Genomic DNA, 10,067 nt, shown 5'->3' with positions numbered 1-10,067 from the left:
ATATTGGTGTGAAGGGATAAGAAGGTTGAAGTTACGAAACACAATGATTATCGGCAAGAAATACCGTGCACTGCTATTAATGTTGTCCTTTCATATTAAAGAACGACAGTATAGCGCTGCATGCACAATTATCACTGACAGAAAAAGCTGCGATGGCACCTCATGCCGATAAATAAGTCCAAGAATATGATAAGGAAATTTGAAGAAACTGGTGGATTAGGTAGGGAGACGGAGCCGAGCCATTCCCGTGGCAGTTATTGGTGAAGTTACAGTAGTCAGACGACAGTGCAGCATATACCTCAATTTCTGCAGCCAGTGCTCGGGCGGTGTCACGTGAGCAGTGTCGCCCCCGGTTAACACCGAGAAAGGTAGCCCAGGGGTTAGCACACTGGACTCCCATTCGGGAGGACCAAGGTTCAAATCCGCGTCAATCTATCACGATTTAGGTTTCGCGTTATTTCCCTAAATCGCTGAAGGGAAATGCGGGGAAGATTAGGTTCCTTTGAAAGAGCACGGCCGCTTTCCTTCATCCTTCTCTAATTCGGGCTTGTGCTCTGCCTCTAATTACTTCGTTGTGGTAACGTTACACACTAATCTCCTCCTCCGCCCCCCCTCCCCTCCCGGGTTAATTTAGCGGTGCATTACACACGTATCCCTACAAAAATCAGAACGTGCACCAAATAAAATCCCAAAATAAGCTACAATGCGGTGCCTTTGCCCTTCATTTCTTGGTACGTATGAAAGTTCATGATACGCAGCCAGCCGGCCGCTGTGGCCTAGCGATTCTAGGCGCTTCAGTCCGGAACCGCGCTGCTCCTACGGCTGCAGGTTCGAATCCTGCCCGGGCATGGATGTGTGTGATGTCCTTAGGTTAGTTCAGCTTAAGTAGTTCTAAGTTCTAGGGCTCTGATGACCTTAGATGTTAAGTCAAAGAGTGCTTAGAGCCATTTTGATACGCAGTCGTGGAAAATTTTCTTGGGAGGGTGAGGAACATTTCATTCTGCACGGTGCTGTTAAAGCACAGAACTGTCGCATATGGAATACTGCTCTGATATTTGTTGTGCAGGAACATCCACTGGACTCAGCTTATGTGACTGTGTGGTGTGGTTTCATACGCTCCTTCATTCTCGAGCCGTTTTCTCTTCGAGGAGATGTCACCTCGCGGGTCTATTCGGTATACGGTGAAATTTGCATGTCATAAGGACTTCCTCGTGCAGTATACGTTTCCAGCTTCGCAAGAACATGACTGTATCCACAGCACTATCTTCTTACAAGATGGGGGCGAGACCACATGTCGCTTGGAAGGTGAAATATTTTCCTCGAGAAACCTTCGGTAACGACCGCATCATCTCTGCGTAAATCCAAGATGGTTGACCTTTCATATTCCCTGATCTAAATGCATATGACTACCGGTTATTGCAATGTTTCAATATTGTCTCTTATCAGGGACGTACCCGGACACTTCCTTATCTGAAGGATAGCATACAACTTCATATCGTCGTGATTACAACGGATAAGCTGTGAGCAACTATTGACTATGCCGTGTTACGGATGAATCACATTGCTGAGTAGAGACACCATACTGAACGCGTATTGTAGCTTGTAACGGTATTCAACCACATGTCCCAGAACCACCGTTGTCGTCTCTTCGATCGGTCTTCCTCTTTCCTTGCAGCCACACCACATTCTGCCTGCTTACAGCAGCATATTTTTACTGGTGGCAGAAAGTGTAACTTTCTTCCCCAGCAAACTCCGCTAGCGCATTGATTATTGAACATAGCTACCACATTTCAGCTTCCTTCGATGTATGGAGCCTGCACAGCAGCACTAGGAGCACAATCCGTTTAATTATTACCACCCGGTGCCGGCCGGGGTGGCCGAGTGTTTCTAGGCGCTACAGTCTGGAACTGCGCGACCCCTACTGTCGCAGGTTCGAATCTTGCCTCGGGTATGGATGCGTGTGATGTCCTTAGGTTAGTTAGGTTTAAGTAGTTCTAGGAGACTGATGACCTCAGAAGTTAAGTCCCATAGTGCTCAGAGCCATTTGAACCATTTGAACCACCAGTTATTGTTACTAATTCATACAGGTATGCCATGTAGTGTTAACGCACTTTGTGGAAAATGTACACCCCGAGGCATGTCTGCACATTGCGTCACCGTTGGTTCACTAGGTGGGCTGCAGAAGGGTCAACATTGCTTTGTGAAACACCATAAAGTTGCTTTTCGGGATGGTGTGCGATAGAGAGAATTGGGAGTTGCCTGCTCGATCTTCACTTGTGTTGTGGACTGGCAAGACAGCCAATCCACAATGGACGGGAGACCGAAAGGCACGCGTTTAAACTCACGCAGGATGGCGTGAGGTCTGGAACAGGACAAGGTCTTTATAGTAGCAAGAAAAGTACGTAGCTGCTGGAATACTTAACTTTAATCCATAATTGGTGAACATCGGTCTGACTGTACATGCATCCCAAGATAAATAACAAATGATAATGGCGCCTTGCTAGGTCGTAGCAAATGACGTAGCTGAAGGCTATGCTAACTATCGTCTCGGCAAATGAGAGCGTAATTTGTCAGTGAACCATAGATAGCAAAGTCGGCTGTACAACTGGGACGAGTGCTAGGAAGTCTCTCTAGACCTGCCGTGTGGCGGCGCTCGGTCTGCAATCACTGACAGTGGCGACACGCGGGTCCGACGTATATTACCGGACCGCGGCCGATTTAAAGGCTACCACCTAGCAAGTATGGTGTCTGGCGGTGACACCACAACTTAGAAAACCTATGAGGGCGTGAAGTGCATGACTAAAATCTGGCAACCTGCTTCCCTTGCGATTCTACACTCCAGACCCGTTTTCCACCATGCAACATCTCCAAAACATTATTTATCCCTTGAAACGGTTCTACTGCTCTCGGATATAGTAACAATATACATGAATTTTATGATATTAAATTACTATTTTTAATGTTCTGCGATTTTTCCATCCCCTCCAACGCGTAAACTATTAACCATAGAGAAAAAAAAATTAATAAAACATTTTTGTACGAACTTCATTGTAGTTTAATTTTATGCTGGAAATTAATTTCATCAGAAGCCATGGCTTTCGAGTCATTCATGAAAAACGTAAGAAAGTTTAGCAGACCTCCCCCCGCCCCCCCCCCCGCCCCCCTCACCCCTTCAGGATTTTTAACATGTTCCTCATTACCTTCCTCCCTATCAATGTACAAAAATTTGCGGCTACACGAATTTTTCCCATAATGCTGGAGTGGACTGACAGAAATTTGACTGACCGTTTCGACAACGCAACCACGTCCGTCAGTAGTAGAATACGAGGCACCAAAAGAGAAATTCAATACGAAATGGAATTACATAGCAGCATAACGGGGTCGCAAACACTGGGCTAGCATAGGGCGTTCCTAACGACTTCATACAGCTGAAAGATATGCTCTGATATACATTGGGGAAGGAGGAGGACCGCGGCCATTCGTCATAACCGAGTACCTCCAGATCTGTGGTATACGCAGTGCCCAGTCAGAAATGAAAGTAACAGCAGTGAGAGGTCGCAGTGGTCGGGCGCTTAGAAGAAATAGCATTTTTGACTCGGATCGTCGGAGACGCGAGTAATTCAAGTTATCATAGTGTCCAGGCAGCGGTAGGTGCAGCGGAATAAGGACAGAACCGTAATCTTGGGGTCATGGGGTCGAGCCCCCACATGGTAACATTTTTCCTTTTTTATATTTTCAATTTCTGATTTACTTACACCTCATATAAATCGAAATAAGGCTCAGCATATTGTAATTTTTGATATTTTCATAAAAGGCTTGAAAATGCAAGGCAAAGGAATGCTTGGAATTGCAAATAACTTTTCAGGAAGAGATTGTAGAGCGTACACGGGAACTTTGTATCTAAAATTAGATATTTCATTATCTTATAGTTGATGTCTTATACGTACTGTGGTGTTATCCACTGTAAAAACAGAAGAAGTAATTTTCTTAGCATATGGTACACGCTATAAGCGTCACATTTATAGAATTACATAGCTGTTTTAAAATTTTGAGAGAAATCGTGGTTTACATTCACGAAGGGCTCTCTCTCATTGGGCAGATTGGGAACAAACTGGAAAGTTATTTGCAGTCCCAAATTTTCCTTTGCATTTCTTCTTATATCTGTTATGGTAATTCGATTAAACACAATATACCGAGCACTATTTCGGTTTATAAGCAAGTGCTCTACCACCTCAGCTACCCAAGCACGACCCACGCAGCCTCCTCACAGCTTTACTTCCGCCAGTACCTCGTCTCCTACCTTGCCCGCGAAAGACAAAGGTCCCGAGTCCGAGTCTCGCTCCGGCACACAGTTTTAATCTTGCAGGAAGCTTCATATCAGTACACACTCCGCTGTAGAGAGAAAACTTAATCCTGGAAAAACGAATCTATTTATTTAAAAAATGTAAAGTACGTAGTTATTTTAACTGCACACTCTTTTAATGGGAAAGGAAATACTAACTGAGAAATACTGATTGATCTGTATGTTGGCCGTAGAAAGAACAGTGTATCCAACATTAATATACACTGAAGAGCCAATGAAAGTTATAGAGCTGCCTAATTCCGTGTAGGGCCCCCGCGAGCACCCAGGAGTGGCGCAACAGACGTGGCATGGACTCGACTAATGTCTGAAGTAGTGCTGGAGCGAATTGACACTATCAATCATGCAGTACTGATCATAACTCAGTAAGAGTACGAGGGAGTGGAGATTTCCTCTTAACAGCACGTTGCAAGGCATCTCAGATATGCTCAATAATGTTCATGTTTGGGGAGTTTGGTCTCCAGCGGAAGTGTTTAAACTCAGAAGAGTGTTTCTGGAGACTCTGTGTAGCAATTCTGGATGTATCTGATGTCGCAATGTACTGCTGGAATTGCCCAAGTCCATAGTTATGCACAATGGACATGAATGGATGCAGGTGATCAGGCCGCGCGGAGTGGCCGCGCGGTCTAGGCCGCCATGTTACAGATTGTGCGCTCCCTGTCGCCGGAGGTTCGAGTCCTCCATCGGGCATGGGGCTGAGTGTTGTTCTTAGCGTAAGTTAGTTTAATTTAGTTTAAGTGGTGTGTAAGTCTTGGAATCGATGACGTCAGTAGTTTGGTCCCTTAGGAATTCACACAAATTTGAACATTTGAACGCAGGTGATCAGGCAGGAATGCTTATGTACGTCTCACCTGGCAGAGTCGTATCTAGACGTATCAGGGGTCCAGTGTCACTCCAACTGCACACGTCCCACACCGTTACACAGCCTCCACAGATTTCAAAAGTCCCCTGCTGACATGCAGGGTCAATGGATTCATGAGGTTCTCTCCATACCCGTACCAGTCCATCTCATCTATACAATTTGAAACGAGACTCGTCCGACCAGAAGAGATGTTGAAAGTCATCAACAGTCCAGTGTCGGTGTTGACGGGCCCAGGCGAGACGTAATGCTTTTTGTCATGCAAGGGTACACGAGTGGGCCTTCGGTTCTGAAAACCCATATCGATGGTGTGTTCTCAAATGGTTCGCACGTTGACAATTGTTGCTGGCCCAGCATTGAAATCTGCAGCAGTTTGCGAAAGGGTTGCATTTCTGTCACGTTGGACCATTTCTTCAGTTAGTCCCGTTCTTGCAGAATCTTTTTCCGGCCGAAGCGATGTCGGAGATTTGATGTTTTACCGGATCCCCAATAATCTCGGAGATGATGTGTCCCATCGCTCGTGCGCCGACTATGACACCACGTTTAAACTTACTTATATCTTCATAAACTGCCATTGTAGCAGCAGTAACCGATCTAACAACTGCGCCAGACTCTTGTTATCTTATATAGGCGTTCCAACCGCAGTGCCATATTCCGCCTGTTCACATATCTCTGTATTTGAATACGCATGCTTATACCAGTATCTTCCACGCTTCAGCGTATTAGCAGCTAAGTGCGAACGGTTTCGCCTTGTGTGCCCCAGGTAGTAACTATTAAAACTGTAAACATCGATAGATTTCTTCTTTCCACAAAAATTCTGTTATCTCCTTTCATCCTTGTACTGAGCTGTGCCAGACGTCACTGCCGTGGATATCGATTTTACTGTTGCATTTGTTCATCTCTAATTGTGAAACCGAGCTTTATAACCTGTTTGGGGCCGCCGTATTGTGTAGCTTGCTTTCTTTTCGCGGGAAAGTTGACGAGCAAATTTTCCTGTAGAATAGTAACTCATTCGTCCTAGAGTATACTTGTTTAATTTGGAAAACAGTGTGAGCGAGCCTACTTAAATTTTCTGGCCCTTTCTTCTACTTTTGTGCGCTGTCTTCCGCCGTGTTAAATGTTGTCGTTAGTCTAACCTGACTTCCATATGGAGCTCCTCGTGAGTCATTTATTATTCTGGGGGAGATACAGGCAGATAACATCTTAAAACTAGTTATACATTGCGTTCTTAGCTCGCTCACCCGAGTATTTTGTTTCATCGATCTGTCGTAAGCTGGACTCGTACCTGATATTGCGGTCGGAGCTTTGAACTGGTATTTAGTTCTCATATGCATTTGTAAGAGAGCATTTTGTGTGTTACGGACGTTTTGCTCCCGAGCTTAGCCTAAAAGTCAGTGCGGTGGGTCGGTCGGCCAGCCTGCGCCGAATGTGATAGTTACCTCCACCTGGGCGGCTAAGGCGGTTTGCACTAATCCTGATTTTGTTGTATTTATGATATCGCTGTTAGTCTGTAACTGCGCTTGCTGGTAAATTTTATTTTAACTTTGGTACAGCTCTTGGAGTACTTGATCTTCCCCTTTTGGGTTCCTAAGCAGTAATTTCAATCATTCCTGCAAAATAGAAAAACTGCTTGATAATAATTATTAAATTGCGTTCAATTTGGGCAATGCCTTGTCATTAACACTTCAGAATAATTGTTCAGTACTTATTTCTAAGCTCTAACGTTGAATAAAGGCTCTTCTTTTCTGTATTAATCGAAATATTTTCACTACCAAACTTGTTTTATATTTTGTCTAAGGTAGAATTTTAATCCTGTTGTGTAGCTTTAAATAAATTGTCAAATGTATTTCACTTGGACCAAACCCTTACAAAACCTTGAGCAATCAATAACTCGCAGGAAGCGTACCATATTCCATCTCAGATATTGCTTCTTTTCTGGTCTTGTTGAATGCTTCGTTTTATAGCTTTCTTATAAAAAATACTTTTACTTATTGTAATGATCACTAAATGTGCGTAAATACAGTTTTATAGGTTCACATGGGTCATACAGATTACATAGTTACTCCTAAGGTCGTTTGTAATCGAAACAAACATCAATTTTTCGATAAGATATGTAAAAACAGTATACTGGAAAATTGGAAATTTGGGGTAAGGACTGTGAGACCACACTGCTGAGGTCATTGGTCCCTAGGCTTACACACTACTTAATCTAACTTAAACTAACTTACCCTATGACAACACACACACACACTCCTGCCCGGGGGCAGCCACGCGAACCGTGACAACACGCCTAGGATCGCACGGCTACCCCGCGCGGCACAGTATACTATTTTAAAAGTCTTATATGGGATGTTCAAAAAGTCTCGCCGCAGTGCCGTATGATTGTTAGCTGCGCGTGCCGTATGCCGCAGTGAATATACCGAAATTAAACACAGTGAAATACTAGTTATTAATTCATTGAATATTCATTTTTACTTACAAATTTCCACATTAAATGTTGAAAGTGTCCCCCCTGTTCTTGAATACACAATACAGTTCATCTAATCAGTTTTCCAAACACAAACTGTAATATTTCTTCTGTAACAGAAGCATTAAGAGTGGATATTGCAGTTCTCAGTTCATCGATGGATTTCGGACAGTTTTTATAGACAGTTTTCGCTGCACCCCAGAAGAAAAAGTCAGGTGGTGTTAGGTCAGGCGATCTCGGAGGCTAAAGTCCCCGTGAAATTATGCGATCACCAAAAACATCAGCAACCAGTGACATTGAAACGCGAGCTGTATGCGCGGTTGCACCATCTTGTTTAAAATCACCGTTCAGTATTTCACTTAACACAAGTTCTCCTATGAATGGGTATGGAATATCACTGCAGTATCGTTGTGCGTTTATTGTTACACTGAAAAACCCAGGCAGGCGAACAATCATACGCCACATGCTGCTAACAATCATACGGCACTGCGGAGAAACTTTTTGAACACCCCGTATATACGTATGGGGCAATTTGGAGAATTTCTTATCTTTGCAGCTGGATATGTGTACCGCTCCAATCACGACTATACTTAAGAAAAGGTCCGAGAACCACTGACACACATTCGAAACTGCTGCAGAAAATGACAGATGAACTACAAATTGTTTAGAAAAACTTTCCAGTGTCGATACTGTTATAAATGTAAGTAATATTTTCAATACAGGTTGTTGGATTCTTTTAACACTCAATTCTACTTCTGTTTGAAACACTCATTTAGAGAAAAAATTAGAATCAAGTTAATTCCTTAATCAAGAAAAACGTCGCCCAAAAGAAGAATCTGTTCTTCAGCTGTTGCTATGGGTTAGAGCTGTGACACTACTATTGATCAGTTACTATAAAAGATAGCTGCTACAATCATTGGGTGAACGTTAATATTTGCTATTTCGGCCAGGATTTAGGTAAAAATACTCCACTGCAGAGCCTTCCAGATGGGGCTTTGTTCAGGCTGCCATCGGTTGACCCGTGGACGTCTCCGAGGAGTCTCCTGTTTGCAGTCTCCTCCCGGGTGTGTCTCGCGCGTGACCTATTGCAAGTCGCGGTCTGCCGCGGTACTCGCGCAGTGCTGCAGGGGAGGAGGGTTGGAGGGGGAATCCTGATGTAGTCACGCGCACGACAGGTTGCTGACGCTGCGCCGCTTCTGTGACTGCCTTGCTGTCTGGCAACCTCGTGGTCGCCGCCATCACTCTCTGCTGCGTGTTTTCCTGTGGCGAGCTGCACCACCCAGGCGATCGTGCGAGTTCTGGCTCAATAAAATGCACTACTGTTTGGAAACAGTGCAACACAAAAACTGAAGTGTGTGATCACAATTACATTTATTCCACCGGTTAAGTGCAATACACTACACAAATGATTAGGATTAGAGACTTTTAGAAGCACTGCGAGCCGGCCGCTGTGGCCGAGCAGTTCTCGAGGCTTCGGTCTGGAACCGCGCTGCTGCTATGGTCGCAGGTTCGAATCCTGCAACGCGCATGGATGTGTGTGATGTCCTTAGGTTAGTTAGGTTTAAATAGTTCTAAGTCTAGGGACTGATGACGCATACTGCTTAGAGCCATTTGAACCATTTGAACGCACTGCGACTGTGGAAATTCAGTACGCAGTAGCGTCGCCATGTGCTGCAGTCAGAGCCGCTAGACTTCTAGGCATGGAATCATAAGGCCCCTGAATATTCTGCTGGTGAATACTCTTCCATCCGGTTGGTAAGCGCGTCTACAAAGCCTCAACTGTGGCTGCAGGAGGACCTGAACGAACGAGATGACCACGGAGCGTATCCCATACGTGTGCAGGCGAACTTGCAGGGCAAGGAAGCAGTGTTGCCCATCGTTCTTCGAAGAAGGCTTGCATATTCCTCGCCACATACGGCCCGATGTCCCTGCTGAAAGATAGCATGTGGAACGGCCTGCAGTATGGGTACTGCCTCGGCTCTGATGAGCGGTAGCTGTTCGCATTGTCCTTAAGACGTAAAATGCAAGATCGCGTGGTATAGGCAATGTCACCCCAAACCAGCACTCTCGGCATTTGTCAAAAAAATGTTCAAATGTGTTTAACGGACGCAAAATATTAATGGAAAGGACAGATGTAGTTGCATGGCGGTGCAGATTTCTGCGCAGGATCATGGGTGTAGAATTCGAAAGTATAGTGTGGTTAGATGAAACTTGGGTCAATGCCAGCCATTCTTTATGTAGAGGCTGGAATGATGGAACGCCCGAGGGGACAATGGCAGTGCCTGTTGGCAAAGGAGGGCGTATTATTGTCTTACATGCAGGAACATCAAAAGGTTTTGTGCCAAACTGCTTGAAAATGTTTCGGTCAAAAAAGACGGGAG

This window comes from Schistocerca nitens, chromosome 9 (assembly GCF_023898315.1).
Source record: "Schistocerca nitens isolate TAMUIC-IGC-003100 chromosome 9, iqSchNite1.1, whole genome shotgun sequence".
NCBI lineage: Eukaryota > Metazoa > Arthropoda > Insecta > Orthoptera > Acrididae > Schistocerca > Schistocerca nitens.
The sequence above is the reverse complement of the archived record's forward strand: the minus strand, read 5'-3'. Positions refer to the sequence as shown.